The sequence below is a fragment of the Pelodiscus sinensis genome, chromosome 32 (assembly GCF_049634645.1).
Source record: "Pelodiscus sinensis isolate JC-2024 chromosome 32, ASM4963464v1, whole genome shotgun sequence".
In the NCBI taxonomy this organism is placed as follows: Eukaryota; Metazoa; Chordata; order Testudines; family Trionychidae; genus Pelodiscus; species Pelodiscus sinensis.
Window position 1 is genome coordinate 2432366 of NC_134742.1, and position 18260 is coordinate 2450625.

The 18260-nt window shown below is 51.8% G+C and overlaps 1 protein-coding gene across 6 annotated transcripts in view; it reads right to left on the reverse strand.

Annotated features, from left to right (window-relative positions):
- Positions 1-262: 262 nt before the first annotated feature.
- Positions 263-18260, reverse strand: part of LOC112545673 (uncharacterized) — a 37821-nt gene continuing 19823 nt past the window's right edge. The window contains exons 2-5 of one of the 6 annotated variants that reach the window (XR_012898463.1): positions 17341-17488; positions 15774-15833; positions 13347-13487; positions 12235-13041 (exon numbers count right to left, since the gene is read on the reverse strand). The gene's annotated coding sequence lies outside the window, so the exon portion shown is untranslated. The other 5 variants (XR_012898462.1, XR_012898465.1, XR_012898464.1 and 2 more) reach the window with 5 other exon arrangements.

Here is an 18260-nt window from a genome sequence, read left to right on the forward strand (position 1 = left end):
GTGGTCTTTGATTTGTACATTCACAACCCATCAGTCAATTGATAAATCCTCCAGGGAGGATGCAGCAGTTGGTAGAGCAGTACTTTGGTCTGTGATTCTGAACTCTGACTCTCTCTCCATGGGGTAGCAGCTTGGTAGTCACCTGAATTGGAATTGATTTGAACTATTACTCAAAGAAGAAAAGACAGTTACCTATTCTCATAACTGGTGTTCGTCGAGATGTGTTGTTCTTGTCCATTGCAATACCCACCTTCCTTCCCACTGTTGGAGTAGCTGGCAAGCAGGAACGTAGGGCCGGTAGGATCGATTGTGGTATATATGCACCAATATAGTGGTGCCATTCTAGGGGTATCTCCACAGCCAACCCCACGGGAACTGCTAAGGGAAAAGTTTCTGATGTTCATGCATATGACATGCATATATCTGAATTGGAATGGACGTTGAAAACAGGTAACTGTCTTTTACTGCAATCCAGTACATATCACTTAAAGTGAACAGCAAATACAATCCCAACTTAGTCAAATCCCCCACCCTGATCTGCCCCAGGAATCTGCTGCTCTTAAGATGTCTAAATTACCACAGTCCCATATAGAATCAGATTGTGCTCAGGGAATGTTCCTTGTGACACATACTCAGTTCAGACTTCGTGTACCTTCAGCTTGCCTGATTTCACCCCTTTGCAGGGTGCCCCATTCCCAAACCTGACCTGATCACCCGGTTGGACCAAGGGGAAGAGCCGTGGGTCCCGGATCTCCTGACCTCCAAAGAAATGGAGATTCTGAGAGGTATCGGCACAGGTGATAAAGATACTGACAGAGACACCTTCTGGGGAGTGCAGAGTAAAGCTGGGACTACCAAAAATGAGCTTTGAGCGAGAGCCCTCAATTCTGCCCCATGTCTCCCAGGTAGGGCTGCAGGTATCATCCTAGCAAATACCTTTCACAACTCCCCATACATCCTGTTAGATGTCAGGAATTTCCTCTCTACGTCTCCTTCTTCTTCGAGTGGCCCCGTGGGTGCTCCACTCTAGGTGTCAGGTCCCGTCCTGGCGCCGCGGCTTGGAGACTTTTCATAGCCGTGCTCTGCCAGCTCGCGTATGCGTGGTTCACCAGGATAGCGTTTGCGCCTTTGATCAGCCACGCGCGAGCCAGCAACCGTCAGTTCCTCTCAACCGCCTCAGGTCGCGGTCGGAGCTTCCTGATCTCTTCTTCAGTCATGGTTTTAGATAGTTGTCTACCTGTAAATAGTTAAAGTTTTCGTGTTAGCTGTGTTCCTGTTACTTGTTAGGTGTTCTCTTGTTTAAAAAAAAAAAGGAGAAAAAGGAAAAGATTTCCTTTAAAGCCGTTTTTCACTCAGAAGCGCTGCAGCGAAGCACTAAATTGTGAAATTGACTACCCACAGCGGGGTTGCACAGGGATCAGTTTTTTTCTGTAACTCTGCTGACAATGCCAGGATCAACTGGTTTTAAGAAATGTTCAGTGTGCTGTGAAGCCATGCCAACGGCTGACGGCCATGACACTTATATTAGGTGCCTGGGGGAGACTCATGTTCCTGACAAGTGCACCCATTGCTGTAAGTTAACTTCAAGAGCCCGGAGGGAGCGGGAGATGAAGATAAGGCTGCTTATGTTTGGCAAGGCGTTGCAGCCTGACCCTACCCCTCCAGCAGCCACAAAAATCTCCCAGCACAAGAGGAGAGCGGCTTCTCCGGGACCTGCTGGCTCCAAAACGTCAAAGCCGTCCCCGACACGCTCCCTCCCTGCGGCAGTCTCAACCCCGGCAGTGGCTTCTAAAGTGACCCCCAGGGGGTCCAGACACCTTGCTGGGGCTGGCATAAGGGAGCCCCCACCATCCAGAGGCAGAGCGGCTTCAGCGCCAATATCAGGAGCGGCGCCACAGCTGACCAGCAAGCCAGCACTGGCTTCAGCTGCGCGCTCCTTGAAATTGATGAACGCGCCGGTGCCGCAATTGACCAGCCTCCCGGCACCGGCTTCAGCAGCACCCAGCGGACCGGCGCCTGTTTCGCCTGCCCCAGCGGTGACGTCGGCACCGTCTCCTCCAGCACTGAGACCTGAGGCGGGACTCGCCAATGCCTCAGACTCGGCACCATTGCTAACCCTGGCACCGGGTGCCCTGCCGGCACCAACACCAGATCAGCAGCAGCTGACCTCTCCGGCACCATCTCACCTTCACTCGGTGCCTGGTTCCCCTGTGCTTCGGGGTAGGGATGAGACTTCAACATATAGGAAGTCATTGTCAAAGACCCATCATAGGGACAGGTCTCTTTCCCCATCTGCTTCACCAAGAAGGCGAAGTCGCTATCACGGCTACTTTTCCCCCTCACGGATTATGTACAGCCGGTACGATTATAGGGATGCGGTGTATTTAGATGCACATCGGTCCCATTCACGATCCCGGTCGCCCTCCCGTCTCTCGAGGTACGGATCAGTGAGGTGCTCTCCGTGCTGCGTCTATTATATCCCGCGTGGTAGCGCACGTTCTTCTCGATACCCCTCTCTGTCACGCTCTGAACGTTATGACGATCGTCCCCAGCGTCACCATTCACCACCATCGCATAGGGGATCTTCTTACATCTGCCAATCACCATTAGCGGAATACTTACCTCATCGATCACAACCACTACACTCACCTTCTCCAACTAAGAGCCCAACAATCCGGTTAGACCAATCCGAACCAGAGGAGAGTCAGTTATCGGAAACGGAGGACCCTAAGACGGAAACTTCCCCAGCGGACAGCCCATTGTCTTCCCCGGATGAAGCGATTTGCCCAGTTGAAATCTCCCCACCGGATGATCTGAAACATTTTCAGGATCTCTTCAAACGAGTGGCAGACACACAGGACATACAGCTAGCAAATGTGCCTGTTAAGAGACATCGCCTTTTGAAGAACCTCCGCCCACAACAATGTGCGAAAGTCGCATTGTCAATCGATGAGGCGATTATGGAAGTGGCGGACGAGATATGGCAAACCCCAACATCGGTTGCACCTACAAGTAAAAAAGCTGATAGAAAATATTTTGTTCCAGCAAAGGGGTTGGACTTTTTATTCAATCACCCCCAACCTAATTCACTGGTAGTAGATGCAGCGCAACGTAGGGGTAAGGCGACACAGTACAGAAATACCCTTTCGGACAAGGACAATAAAAAATCGGATATTTTTGGGAGGAAAGTCTATTACTCAGCTACACTTTTACTTCGCATTGCAAATTACTCAGCCCATCTGTCGAACCATAATTTCGATAATTACTCCAAACTAGCAGATTTGTTGCACCATCTCCCAGACACTAAGAAACCACTCCTGAAAGCAATAGTACAGGAGGGGTACGCGTCATGTAGCGCTGCACTTCAGATTGCTATGGATGTGGCTGACACAGCAGCTCGGGCCGCTGCTACTGGTATCACCATGAGGAGATCATCTTGGCTTTTGTCAGCAGGGGCGCCGAAAGAGTTGCAAAGCAAGGTTGAGGATCTGCCCTTTGACAAACTTAAACTTTTTGCAGCAAACACTGATGAGATCCTCCACTCGGGAAAAGACTCACGCACCACTTTACGTACACTGGGGATGTACACACCTTCCTTCAAACGTAGATGTTATTTCCCTTACCAACGGAGATATGACTTCAATTTTCCTAGACAGCAATCACGTCCTTTTGACAACCAGCATCCTAGACAACGCCCCCAATGCAAGCGACCACAGCAGAACCGTTCGGGTAATCAGCAGTCGACTAAGCAATAGATTTGACTTGCTTGTCGAGGATGCAAACCAATTGCCCATAGTCAATACGGAAACTCATCATCTTTTTCACCATCGTCTACGCTCTTTTTACCACTACTGGTCTACGATCACCACAGACAGATGGGTGCTAGAGGTAGTTCAATCCGGTCTCTCCATCCCTTTTCTCTCTATTCCTCCTACCACTCCTCCCTCCCCGTCCCTCTTCAGGGACCTCTCTCACGAGAAACTGTTGGAGCAAGAAGTTCAACGTTTGCTCACCATCGGGGCGATAGAGAGAGTTCCCAAGCAGTTTTGGGGAAAAGGTTTTTACTCCCGATATTTCCTCACACCAAAGAAGTCGGGAGGATGGAGACCCATCCTGGACTTTCGAAGACTAAACCGGCACCTTCGAAAGCAGCGTTTCAAGATGGTAACTTTATCAACCATTCTTCCATCATTGAACAAAAAGGATTGGTTTGCAGTCCTCGACTTGCAGGACGCTTATTTCCACGTAGAAATTCACGTGGCACACAGACGTTTCCTTCGTTTCCAATTGGGGAGCAAGCATTACCAGTACAGGGTTCTATCATTCGGCCTGGCATGTGCTCCCAGGTTTTCACCAAGATGTTAGCAGTGGTCGCGGCCCACCTACTCAGACTAGGGGTAACAATATTCCCCTACTTGTCTTCTCAGGGGTACGACCTATATGGAAACATGTCATATGGTTCGGACAGTATCCGACGAATTTGCTACCCTGGGCCTTCTCATAAACTTGAAAAAGTCAACACTAGTTCCATCCCAAAATCTCATGTTCATAGGTGCGCGCCTCGATTCAACTATGGCACGCGTGTATTTACCGATGGAACGTTTTATATTAATCAAGGAATTGGTACACACGGTGGTCCATGCTCCAACAATTCCCACATGTGTCTGTCTACAGCTGTTGGGGCATATGGCTGCTGCCACCATCGTAGTGTGCAACACAAGGTTACGTTTTCGTTGCCTCCAGCACTGGTTAGCCACGGTTTACATCCCGTCAAAGCACAGTGTTCACAGGCCGCTAGTGGTGCCGCAGTATGTCCGGGAATCCCTGCAGTGGTGGACCAACCCAACCAATCTTCTCACAGGTGTTCCATTTCATCGTCCTCAACCTACTACACAAATAACTACAGATGCCTCCCCCATAGGTTGGGGAGCTCACATGGGCAATCTCATGGTCCAGGGACGTTGGTCGGTAAGATAAATGCTATTGCACATCAATGTGCTCAAGTTGAGAGCGGTGCGGCATGCGTGCAAGCATTTTCAGTCACGCATTCAAAATACAACGACCAGGATTTTAACGGACAACATGGCGACTATGTTTTATATAAACAAGCAAGGAGGTGCCCGATCCCGTTCTCTTTGCACAGAGAGTATCCGTTTATGGAATTGGTGTATTACCAACAACACTGTTCTAACAGCTTCCTACCTGCCGGGTGCCAACAACTTAATAGCGGACTCTCTCAGCAGACGTTTTCCACACAACCACGAGTGGGAGATTCGCACGGACGTACTGAATAGTATCTTCGCTCGATGGGGATTTCCGACGATAGATCTGTTTGCGACAGAACTCAATTTGAAATGTCCCAATTATTGTTCGAGAGCTGGGATAGGACGCCATTCGCTGGGGGACGCCTTCCTTCTCCATTGGGGGACGTCATTACTGTACGCTTTACCACCGGTAGTATTAATTCCCAGAGTTCTCGAAAAGATCAATGTAGACAAAGCCCAAGTAATCCTTCTAGCGCCGGCATGGGCTCGTCAGCCTTGGTTCTCAATACTCCACCAGATGTCAGTGAAAGCGCCATATCCTCCGCCTTCTCTTCCGAATCTGTTGACCCAGGACAACGGATCCCTCAGTCATCCGCGTCCAGAGGACCTACACCTCACTGCGTGGATCCTGGCTGGTTTACCGACTCCGAGCAATCCTGCTCTCAGCGAGTCAAACAAGTGTTGATGCATAGTCGGAAACAATCTACTCGAACTGCTTACACAGCTAAGTGGGCAAAGTTCCAAGCATGGTGTGCGGACAATAACATGGACTCACGTTTTGCACCCTTACCTTGTATATTGGATTACCTCTTGCAACTACATGACAATGGCTTGGCAATTGCATCGCTACGGGTGCACTTGGCAGCAATTAATGCATTCCATCATGGAGATGACAATATTTTCTTGTTTGCTCACCCCACTACAAAAAGATTTCTGAAGGGGCTCTCGAATCTCCATCCCCCACAGAGGCCTCCCCCTCCATCATGGAACTTGGATCTGTTCCTACAAACTTTGACTCGTCCCCCTTTCGAGCCCTTTACAACAATAACATTACACTTACTTACGGTCAAGCTGGTTTTTCTTCTAGCCCTCACTTCAGCTTGCAGAGTGAGTGAGATAGCAGCTTTGATGGCCTTGCCGCCCTATACAGTCTTTTCGAAAGAATCGGTAACGTTGAGGACCCATCCAGCGTTCATCCCGGAGGTGTCTTCTGAATTCCACATAAACGAACCGGTGATTTTACCATGCTTCTTCCCAAAACCCCATACCTCAACGCAAGCAGCACACCTACATACCTTGGATGTGAGAAGAGCGTTGGTGTTTTACATTGACAGAACACGGGGTTTTAGGAAAACAGACCGTTTGTTGGTGTCAGTGGCGAGTCACTCAAAAGGACAGCCTTTAACTTCTCAGCGTATTTCTAAGCTCATAGTTTTATGTATATCCATGTGTCATTCGCTGCGAGGGAAGCCTCTCCCCTCTCGCCCCAAAGCTCATTCAACTAGGGCAGTTGCTGCTACTACAGCCTCTCTCAGTGGAGTGTCCTTTTGTGACATTTGCAGAGCGGCAACATGGTCTTCGTATGCGACTTTTATGAAGCACTACGCTATAGTCAAACAGTTTACTTCAGATTTTTCTGTGGCTACAGCAGTACTGAATCGTGCTGATAGTCTTGATTCCGGAGCGCTTTAATTCTGCTCTGTGTACTGCTCCAGAGTCACCTAGAGTGGAGCATCCACGGGGCCACTCAAAGAAGAAAAAGAAGTTACTCACCCTGTGAAGTAACGATTGTTCTTCGAGATGTGCCCCATGGGTGCTCCACGACCCGCCCTTCCTCCCCGCTCCGGAAATTTCTTCTTAATGTTTCTTTCAGATGAGCGGATGAGAGGAACTGACGGTTGCCGGCTTGCGCGCGGGTGATCAAAGGCGCGAACACTATCCTGGTGAACCACACATGCGCGAGCCGGCGGAGCACGGCTATGAAAAGTCTCCGAGCCGCGGTGCCGGGACGAGACCCGACACCTAGAGTGGAGCACCCACGGGGCACATCTCGAAGAACAATCGTTACTTCACAGGGTAACTTCTTTTTCCCTGGGAGTGTTTGGGTGGGATGTGGAGGCAGAATCAAATGTCTCAGTCTCCTGATCTTTTATTGAGTTGTGCTTTCTGTTTGCCATTCCCCGGTCATTTTTTTTCTCTAGCACAGACACTCCTACCTGGATTCTTTCTCTTCCAGCAGGTGATAAGACGGTTAGGGAGAATAATGAGGAGAATCAACAGCAGGATGGTCCTGGAACTGTAGAATCACAGGGAATATTTCTGGAAAAAGCTGAAGGGGATTTTTCCCAGTGTGTAGAACAGAGAAATCAACACAGGGCAGCGAGGCAGCTGGAGAACAATCCAAGCGGGAAAGAGGAGGAATCCATTGAATGTGGGGGAGGATCCAAGGATCTCAAGGAAACTCCAGCCCAGCAGACAAATTGCAATGGAAAGAAACCCCATGAATGCTCAGACCCTGGGAAAAGATTGAATGAGAAATCATGCCTTATTCTGCCCCAAAGAGGGCATACAGGAGAAAGACTCTCCAAGTGTAGAAAAAATTTGTGTGAACTGTCATCCCATATTGAGATTATCCACGTGGGAAAGAAATCCTATAAATGCCATGAGTGTGGGAAAGGTTTCATTATACGATCCGCCTTTACTGTCCATGAGAGAACCCACACAGGAGAAAGACCATATAAATGCCATGAGTGTGGGAAAGGTTTCATTATACGATCAGGTCTTACTGCCCATGAGAGAATTCACACAGGAGAGAAACCATATAATTGCTTTGACTGTGGGAAAAGCTTCAGTCAGAGTTCACACTTATTATCCATCAGAGGCTGCACACAGGAGAAAGACCATATAGATGCCTTGACTGTGGGAAAAGCTTCAGGCAACCCTCAAATCTTAAGGTGCCACAGGACTCCTTGTCGCTTTTGCAGATTCAGACTAACACGGCTACCCCTCTGATACTTGACCTCAAAACTTATTAGACATCAGCGAGTGCACACAAGGGAGAGACACCATAGTAAGGGAAAGATTTCACTCAGTGATCAGCCCTCACTGCCCAGGAGAGAACCCACACAAGAGAGGCCATATAAATGCCTTGACTGTGGGAAAAGCTTTGGAAGCACCTCACTAGACATCAGAGAATCAACACAGCTTCATCAGCAAATCCCCTGGGCAGAAACCTCTCAGATTTCATTAGGTTGTGCAGTGGTTCTTAATCTGGGGGGTAATTATCCCTCAAGGTATAATTTCTCATATTTCAGGTGGTAATACGTTTAAAATACAGTAGCTGTTAAATTTTGTTCAACATGTATGAGATTACAAAATACAATAAAAATGATTAATCGTAATTTTCTTTTTGTTTATTGCTATTTAAAAAGGAAGAAGGGGTAGTTTATTGGTTAAGTTTTAAGGTATAACAGTGCTAAAGAGGTTAAGAGCCACCGAGTTAATGTGTAAAGCAGCAGTTCCCAGCTGCTGGTCCATGAACCCGTGCCAGGCAACAAACCGCTGGCTGCCAAGCTGTGGCAGCTGCCAGACCTGAAGCTGGCTATTTACTGCAGTTCTGGGGGGGGGGTGTCACTCCCCTCCCCCCACCTTAGTTGCTAAAAATCAGCCGGCTTCAGTTCCAACGGCCATGATGGCTGATTTTGTCTGGCAACGGTGCAGGGGCTGAGGTGGCAGCAGGAGGACGTGGAGCAGAAGGCACCTCCCTCCCTCCCGCCCCCTCCTATCCAGGTAAGATGGCAGCCCAGTTGAGGCTCTGTGCTCTCACCCATGTCTACCCATGGGAGTGCAAGACACACTTGGGGAGGAAGGGGGCACACAGCCAATGGCTGCTTCCTGTACTCGCGTGACAGTAATGGCAATGCTCCCTAGAGAGGACAACCTCGCTCTGGGGAGTATGGGGGTGGGGGCGGGGCTAAGGAGTGTTGGGTGAGGGTATGGTGAAGTCATAGGGCAACAGGGGGTTGGCATAGGTGGTAGGGTTTAAAGGGTCAAAGGGCACAAGGCATAGGGTTGGAGGGGTCAAAGGGTGTTAGGCACTGGGAAGCAAGGGGCTGGGTTGGAGCTAAGGGTTAAATGGGGAGGACTTAGGCTGAGGGAGGGTAGTGGTTAGAAGTCAAAGGGCAAGGGGGTGGGTTGCAGTGGGTCTGTATGGAGCTAGGTGTGGCACAGCTTGGGGGCAGCAGATCTCAGAGTGTCTGAGCAGGGCAGGGGGCCTCAGAGCTTGTGGAACAGGCAGTTGCAGGGTCAGTGAGGCAGGATCAGGGTTTGGCACAACAGGCAGTCATGGAGTTTGTGGAGCAAGGGGCAGTGGGGCAGGATCAGGGAGCACTGGGAGTGGTGGGCAGGATCTGGGGAAATGGGAGGTTGTCAATTTTAAGTCGGGTTGATGGGGACGCAGCGTGCCAGGATTGGTGGTGACAGCGGATGCAGTACAGGCGCCAAACAAGACAGAGGAGGTTGACAAAAGGAATTTGGCAGCAAGGGGTGTTAGGAAGGAGGAGATGGCACTGGGGTGACCATCTTGGCAAGACAGACTTGTGAGATAGTGGGATATAGGGGGTATCAGATGATGGGTTTGGCAGGTTTAATAATACAGATACACAGAGTACCAGAGTTGGCTAGACGAGGTCAGAGGGTTCTGGGGTTGGAGGTAGAAGGATGTGCAGTGACAAGATGGGGTCAGCCGGTGAGTGGTTTGGCAGACAAGCTACATTTTATTCCCATATTTGCATATTCATTATTTGCACAATGAATATGCAAATGTTTTTGGTCTGCCAAAAGCTTGTGAATGGATTTGCCAGTCCACAGTATAAAAAAGTTTAGGAACCATTGTCTCGGGGATTCTCTCTAGTTTTCAGCCACCCAAGTTTGAATGCTGCTCTCTGGGGGGTGTTTGGGTTGGGGGTACAAAGTGCCAGGCTGAGCTGGGTGGAGACAGGAGTCTCTTTTTGTTCCTTCTTTGCAAATAAAGCAGAGTTTTAGTTTCTCCCACTCCTGGACTATGTTTACACTGGCGGGCTATTGCGCAAGTATGGCCATTCTTGTGCAAGAATCCGCAGAATGTCTACACTGCCCACCAGCTCTTGCGTAAGGAAATTTATAGTACGGCGTGATAAGAGACAGCTCCTTGCGTAAGAGCTACGCTGTTTGCTATCAGGTGTAAGCTCTCTTGCGCAAGAGGGCGGTGTGGACGCGTGGCAGGGGTTTCTTGTGTAAGAACTGGCCTCCAGGAAAAATACACAGGTGTCCTCTCCGACCTTCCATATACCCAGTCACCATTTGCTGGTTCCCTGTAGCCAGCCTCCCCTTAAAGGCACAGGCAGCCAGCGGAGCCGTGTGCCACGTGCAGACCTTGGAGCTGCCAAAAGGAGCAATGGCCGCTGCTGAGCAACAGCCAGGTCCCTCAGGCCCCACCCAGGAGCCACCCCAGAGCACCCAGCAGGCCCACAGGCTCACCAAGCAGTGGGCTACATGCTGGGGCAATGCCAAGGTCCAGGCCCTCCTAGACCTCTGGAATGAGGAGGAGGCCCTCTGTAATCCCAAATCCAAGAGGCAAATTGCGGACATATTTGCCTGCATGGCCCAGGTGCTGGCCACACAGGGACACCCAGCCCGGTCCCTGGAACAGGTCTGGGTCAAGGTGAAAGACCTGCAGCTCAGCTACGTGCGGGCCAGCGAAAGTGGGGGTGGCGGAGCCACTGCTTGCCCCCACTACCACCGCCTGCGCAGTATCCTGGCCAACAAGTGGGCTGAGACCCTGGAGGCCATGGTGGACTCAGCCCTGGCCACCCCAGTGGTCCAGCCAACAGACGCGGAGGAAGATGAGGAGGGCAACCGGTCCACCGAGGAGCAGGAGGAGGAGGACGGCAGCCAGAGCCCACCAGCCCAGCACAGCAGCCACCATGTGTCCCAGGCCTCCTCGGAGATTGGTGAGGGATCATCTGGTGAGTGTCGCAGCTGCCACTCACAAGTGTGCAGGAGGTAGGGGGCCATGGGATGGGGGAGAGGGTGCAGCACATTGCACAGCCTGGCCGGATGCTGCACAGTGGCACACAGCATGTACAACCTTGTGCAGCCGGACCAAGTGGCACACGAACACGGCTGCCAGCCCCAGCACATGCCTGGGACCCCAGGGGCCATGCACACCCAGCCTGGAGGAGCAGGGAACGTCCAGCTGGGAGCAGCCCAGCTGCAAGGGTGCAGGACAGACACCATGCAGCCCAAGGGGACTACACACAGCACTAATCCATGGCCACCTATGGGACACAGTAGCTGCCCCAGGGGAAGGCACAACAGGCCCCCCACCACCACATGTGGCCCTCTCAGGATCCCCTGGCCCACCTCAGGCCCTCCCGCTGCCCCTAGGGGAATCCCCCCCCCACCAGTCTTACCTGTCCCCAGGCATTGTGGCATGTGCGGTGGCATGAGGAGAGCACAGGGCGCCTGGAACACCATGGGGCAGGGGTCACTGACCATCTTGCGCTCATCTGCTTCATCTGCAGTGGGACCTCCTGCCAGCGAAGGGCCTTCCAGCCCTATCCTGCTGGCACCAAGGAGCCAGGGCCCATTGCAGCGCTCCCGAGACCGCTACCACCTTCTCTGCTGCCACGTCTATGCCATTGAGCGCATGGAGGGCTCGCTCACAAACAAAATATGTGCCAACGAGGAGTGGCGGGAGTGGGTACATTGAGCACTGTGACCGCACATAAACCCTCCTGAGCACCATTGCGGAGCGCATGGACCCTGCACTGCAGCACACCATGGCCAGACCCCCTCCTGTTGTCCCCTCTGCCTTGCCCAGTCCGCCCCCCTTCTTCCCTCCTGACGTGCCCAGTCTTCCCCCCACTTTGCCCCCTGATGTGCCTGTGCCCTGTCCTGAGGCCCCCGACATGCCCATGCCCCGTCCTGCAGCCCCCCAACATCAGCACCTCCTGGTGCAGTCTGTCTCGACCCGGCATGAGGGGCAGAGGCGACCCTGCACCCGTGGGGGTGGGAGAGGCCTCCCCTCACACCCATGAGGCCTTCCCAGTTCAGGGCCCCCTCCTCCCAGTTCAGGGCCCCCTCCTCCTCCCTCCCCACAGTGCACCCCCTTCCCCATGTAAATAAAAATGCCTTATATAAAGCAAGTGCATTTTATTTATTGGGAGGTGAGGGAAGGGTGGTAGGAAGGGGTGGTGATGGGAGTGGGAAGTGGGGGCACGGGTGCATGCGGTCAGAGGTGTACGGGCAGCCTATTGTGGGGCCTGGTCCAGCATCACCCAGAGGGCTTCCCGGACCCGCACCCCGTGGTGGTTGGTCTGCCGGGTGGCGGCCGTTTGGGGCTGCTGGTAGGCCTGGCCCTCACTTGCCATCCATCCCAGGAGGAAGGCCTCCCCCTTCCCCTCAATAATATGCCAAGATGACCTTCGGGATGTGCTGCACGCACATCTACAGGCGGGTCAGGAGGCACCTGAACCATGCCTTCAGACACCCAAAGGCGCACTCCACGGGGTTGCGGGCCCGGTCCAGGTAGGCGTTGAAGGTGGCCTGGCTGTGGTCTAGTTAGCCAGTGTATGGCCGCATCAGCCAGGCAATCGGGGTAGGTCACATCCCCCAAGATGCAGACTGGCATCCTGACATCCCCAATGGTGAATTCCCCCTGGGGGAAGTAGGTGTCCATCTCTAGCCTGTAGCACAGGCCTGAGTGCCTGAGGATACGAGCGTCATGGGCCCGGCCGGACCACCCCACGTATATGTCCTGGAACCAGCCCTAGTAGTCCACGAGCGCCTGGAGCACCACGGAGCTGTAGCCCTTCCGGTTTATGAACCGGGCCATTCAGTGCTCTGGCGCCCAGATGGGGATGGAGGTCCTGTCTATGGCTCCCCCACAATTTGGGAACTCAAGGCTGGCGAAGCCGACAATGGTGGTGTTCACTTCACGGGGGCAGATGACCCTCTGGAGCAGTACGTCATTGATGGCATGGACGACATGCAGAGAAGCACATGGGAGCATGAAATGAGACACAGAGCATACATGGGCCCCTGGGGTGTGCTCAACTTTTCTTTCCTGGCCCCTTCCCCCACGCAGGACAGGACCCTCTGCCCCCCGGGATTTCCCCACCACCACCAGCGGGGCTGTGTGCAGAAGGGACAGCATGACCCCCTGGGTGCGGGGCTTCCCCCTGCCTCTACAGCCTCCCCCCACCCAGTCTGGCCCCTTCCCTCTCCCAGGACGAGCCCATGATCCACGGAGGGCCTTACCTGCCAGACGACTGTGCTGATGATGGACCTGCCCACCCCAAACTGGTTTGCCATGGAGAGGTAGCTGTCTGGGATGGCCAGTTTCCACAGGGCAATCACAACCCTCTTCTCAACGGGAATGGTGGGGCTCAGGTGGGTGTCCTGCTTCCGGAGTGCAGGGGTGAGCCAGGTGCAGAGCTCATGAAAGGTCCCCCTGTGCATCCTAAAGTTCTGCACCCATTGCTGGTTGCCCCATTGTCCCAGCACCAGGCGCTCCCTTCCTGTCTCAGGTGGGAACGCGACTGTGAACAAGGGTCTCCTCTGTCAGGGGAGCTCTGGCCAGTGAGGTGGGATCAGGCTTGGCAGAAATCTCTCCCAGAGACTCACAGGCTGGAGAGATGTTTGTTGGGAAGCATTTTGTAAATGTTGATGGATTTAAACAATTCCCTCAAGTGGTGGGTTTGAAGCTTTCATTTAAAAATTGTCTCTATTCAGATGTTCACAGTTGTAAGGAATTAGTGTGTGTGTGTGTGTGTGTGTGTGTGTGTGGTGGGGGGGGGGCTGTCAGCCAATGAGAAGCAATAAATAATGATTTACTGGCAGTCAATACTGTCACTTACAAAGCTTTACGGGCATAGATCGATGTAACTACAGAAAGCAAAGGGGCTGTGCCTGCTGCCACTTCCCTCAGCTCCCATTGGCCGGGAACAGGGAACCTTAGCCACTGGAAGCTGCAGGCGTGGGGCCTGTGGTTGAACAACACCAGCACGAGGCCTGGCAGCTGCACTCATATTGCTCTGATGGGCTGCACATGTCCGTGGGCTGCAGGCTTCTCATCACTGTTCTCAGGGGAGACTTTTGTGCCCCTGGGTTCTGCTTAGAGAAGGAGGCCAACAGTTATCAACTATGTTCACTCCCTCTGGGTACGTCCAGACTTTAGGTCTTTTCTTGGATACCTGCAGGATCCCGGAAAAGCTCTGCCGTGTCCAAGGAACATGTCTGCTTTTACGAAGAAATTATCAGAAAAGTGGACATGTTTTGTCGTCATCTCTGTACACCTCAATTTACGAGGAAGAAAGGATGTTCCAAAAGACACTTTTTTTTGAAAATTTGCAGACGAGCCAAATTTCAGAAAAGCCTGTTTTAGAAGTAAATCGGAAAAAGATATGCAATTTGCATACTGCAAATTGTGTTTCTTTTTCTGAATTATCTTTGTAGTCTAGACATAGTCTTTGAGGTATCTGGCACTGGCCACTGTCAGCAGACAGGATACTGGGCTAGATGGACCAATATGGCTGTTCTTATATTTGAAAAGGCACCAATATTGTCCTTCTGATGTCTTGTACCCTCAAGGCTACACTTCCTTTTGAGAGTATCAGAGGGGTAGCCATGTTAGTCTGAACCTGCAAAAGCGGAGAGGAGTCCTGTAGCACCTTATAGGACTTCGGTTAGTCTATAAGGTACCACAGGACTCCTCGCCGCTTTTCCTTTTGAAGACCATGTCCTCCACAACACGTGTCATCTCATCCTGGAACTTTTCCATGGAGAGAGGTGCAGAGTTGAGCAGAAGGCTCAACAGTGCCATTTCCCTGTGTGCTCAATGCTCACCCTGGTGACCTAGGCCTGTCACCTTGAACTGGGCAGTGAATGCCCTGGTGCAGAAGGAAAATAAACACCCTTGTGTTGCATCATTTTTCAGCCTCTCCCCACTCCCCAATGGGCTTTGCTTCTCCAGCTCCCTCTGTGCTCTAACTCGTAACAACTTACATCATCCCACACCATCAGCCAGCTGCGAGGGCTGTGACAGTCTGTGGGAGTCAGGCATCTGCCTGCCAGATCTGTGGCCCAGTAATGCTGCCACTGCATCCTCCCAGGCCATTGGATTCAAAAGGGCCTGGAGTTCCCGGTTGCCATCAAAGCACCCTGTGACATGCTACAGGCAGCTCTGAGGACTGGGGGGAGTGTGGTCTGAGACCTGGCTTCCACTAGCTCTACCTCTTCTGCCCAAGGCCTGGCCCCTTCCAGGAGCTTGGAGCCAGACTCCCCACACACACCTTGCTCAGGGCCCACGTAGGATGTGTTCTCCCCTGCAGAGACTGAAAGACTCCCTAGAGATCTCAAGACAGTGGGGTCCTGGCAGAGGCAATACAGAGGGATGGAGAGGGATGGCCCACTCACATCCCAGGCCTAGGTCACTGAAGTCCAGCCCAGCCCCCTGACTCCCTCTATCCTTGTGCCCCCAGCCCCTGAGGAAGTGGGTCTGGCCCACGAAAGCTCATCACCTAATAAACCATCTTGTTAGTCTTTAAAGTGCTACATAGTCCTGTTTTTTTGTTATTTGTGGGGCTGTTTTTATTGCTTTAATTTTTAAATTTATCCATAATCTCGTGAAGATGGTTTCAAAGGATTTTTCTCGTCACTTTAAGTTGTGACCATGTGCAATCTTACCTTGTCTGTGCACTACTAGGGACTCCCCTCTTTGTGTCTCCAGTACAGAGGGCAGAGTGTCTGGTGGGGGAAAAGGAGAAAGAGACGAGATTTCATGCTTTCGGATTTATAAGAGTATCCCCAGTTTGACCTGACCTAGCCTGGTTTGAATTTTGACAGAGGGGCACAAGGGCGCACACAGGTTTTCAATATAAACATAAACTGATCTGAAACCTTCCTTTTTCTCTCTCATTCAGGAATCTCCCAGCAATGCAGCCAAAAGCCTTTAGGTCTCATACCCAACCTAGGGGAGATGCAATTGTAAGAGATTTATTTTCCTCTCATCCTTCCTTCCCCCCCTCCAGACACCAGCTGCTTTCTCTCATCCACCTGTTGGCTTTTGTCAGACCCTAGACCCAGATCCTGCAAAGACTTTAGCATAAAAGTAATTTTACCCACTTTGGCGCTGTGATGGCCAGCACTCGGTGACTAAAGGATTAAACTCAGGTAGCTCACAAGGCTGTTGACAGGGGGCAGAAGCACTAATGGGATACAGTGCTGAAATTTGACTTGCATATACCTTTTTTGTTTTGTTAATAAAATCACCTTTTTGTAAGGTGATAATTTGATTCTTGTGTCCTGGAAAGACACAGGTCGTTGGTCTGGGTCTGTGTGTGTGTGTCTGCATGCCTCAGACTGAGAGGTCAGCTGCCAGAGACTGCCGTTGTTTTCTCTTTGTTTTCAAGCTCTTTGGTGGTAAAGAGCTTCCCTTTGGAAGCAGTCCAAGTGCTTTCTGCCTGGGATCAAGAAGAAAGGGTTTTTTTCTTTTATTTCACTTGGTGGTGGCAGCTACTCCCTAAAAAAGTCAGTGAATCTGCGACTCTGATGAATTCTTGTATGTAGAGCCTATAGAGGGAAGGTCTCTTGTGGGTCTCCATCTTCTTTACTCAGAGTACCAGAGTGGGGACCAGCCCTGACAGGTGCCTTTGACAGGAATGGGATGGTAACAGTTTGCAGGGTCAGGTCTCACCATTGTAAGCCCCTCTGTTAACTCAGCATCTCTACGGAGCTCAGCACAATGGGGCCCTTGGCCTCCACAGACTGGCACACACTGTAATGCAGTCATTATACAAGGTGAAAACTGGAGCTGGGACAGGGTTGGATCAATGGGCCAGATTCACCCTGAACTGGCCGAGGACTGCAGGGGGCAGTTTGTGACTCTCCTAGTCCATGGATGCAGAGCTCTGTGCAGATCTTGGCATAGGCTAGGGGAGTCTCAAGATCCAGCCAAAGCAGCATCCCTGTTTCTCTGGCCCCATGGGCTTTCCAAGTTGGGAGGGATGAAAAATTAGGCATTTTTGCTAAATTTGGGGCTCAGTGTTGTGACTTTTAGTGAATCATGAATTAATACGAGGTGTGCTGGCACCAGGGCACCTGTTACTCCCACTCAGTTTCTCTATTTTCCATCTTTCACTCAAATGATCCATCATCTAATTATGACCCAGCTTGCCAGAGCACCTCCCATCTCCCTTCTCCTGCTGTATCAGAGGCTCATCCCAATTTCCCCGTCAAGATCCCTTCTCAGCACCTTTGAACTTCCTCAGAGTCTTCACTAGAGCAACAGTTTTCTGGGCGAAATGACAGATTCCCAAATCCAGTTCAGGAGAAATCTCCTCTGGCGGCTGGAACGGCCTCGTCTCACACCTGGAGAGAGACAACGCCATGTACCTGACATCCTAGAAAGAGAGAGAGAGAGAGACGCATCTCAGTTCCATATGAGACATTGGGAACACCCACTAGACATAGAAAGGGGACCTCACCCAAGGGAAGGGATTTTGCAAACATGGGGAAGAGAGGCCCTGCCCTGGCCCCAGGGCCATGGATTCCCTGAGCGAATGGGGCTTTGCCATCTCTACTATCTTTGTGCCTGTGACTCTGCAAAGCACAACAGTCACTCACATGCCAGCAATGCACACGGAGTTACACTGAGATCGGACACCTGGAGCATCCCTTCCCTGTATGGGGAGCTGGGTTGTTTCCAACCACTGGCGCTAGTGTCCAGTTGTCCCAGGGCCCTCAACCTCAGGCCTCATCCACACTCCTGTCCTTCCCCAATGCCACACCCCATACTGCCTTGCCTCTTCCCCACCTTTCTCCTGAGCACACCCTATGCCCAATCCTTCTTCTCCCTCCCAGCATTGCCTTTACACGGTGGAACAGCTGACTGCAGCAGGCAGGAGGTGCTGGGGAAAAAGGAGAAGCTGGCTGCTAAGCACCAACTAATTTTTTCCATGGGTGGTCCAGCCCTGCAGCACCCACAGAAGTGGTGCCTGTGCTTCTCCCTCAGTCTCACCCGCAGGAATTCACTCGCTGGCTTCTGACACTTCCCCTCCAGCTCACTGATCACCTTGCTGAGATGGGAAATCTGTGCGGAGAGTTTCCTGACAGTGTCTTTGTTTTACAGTTTTGGCCCCAATATGCCTTAAAGGGATGTCTCCGGGCCTCCTG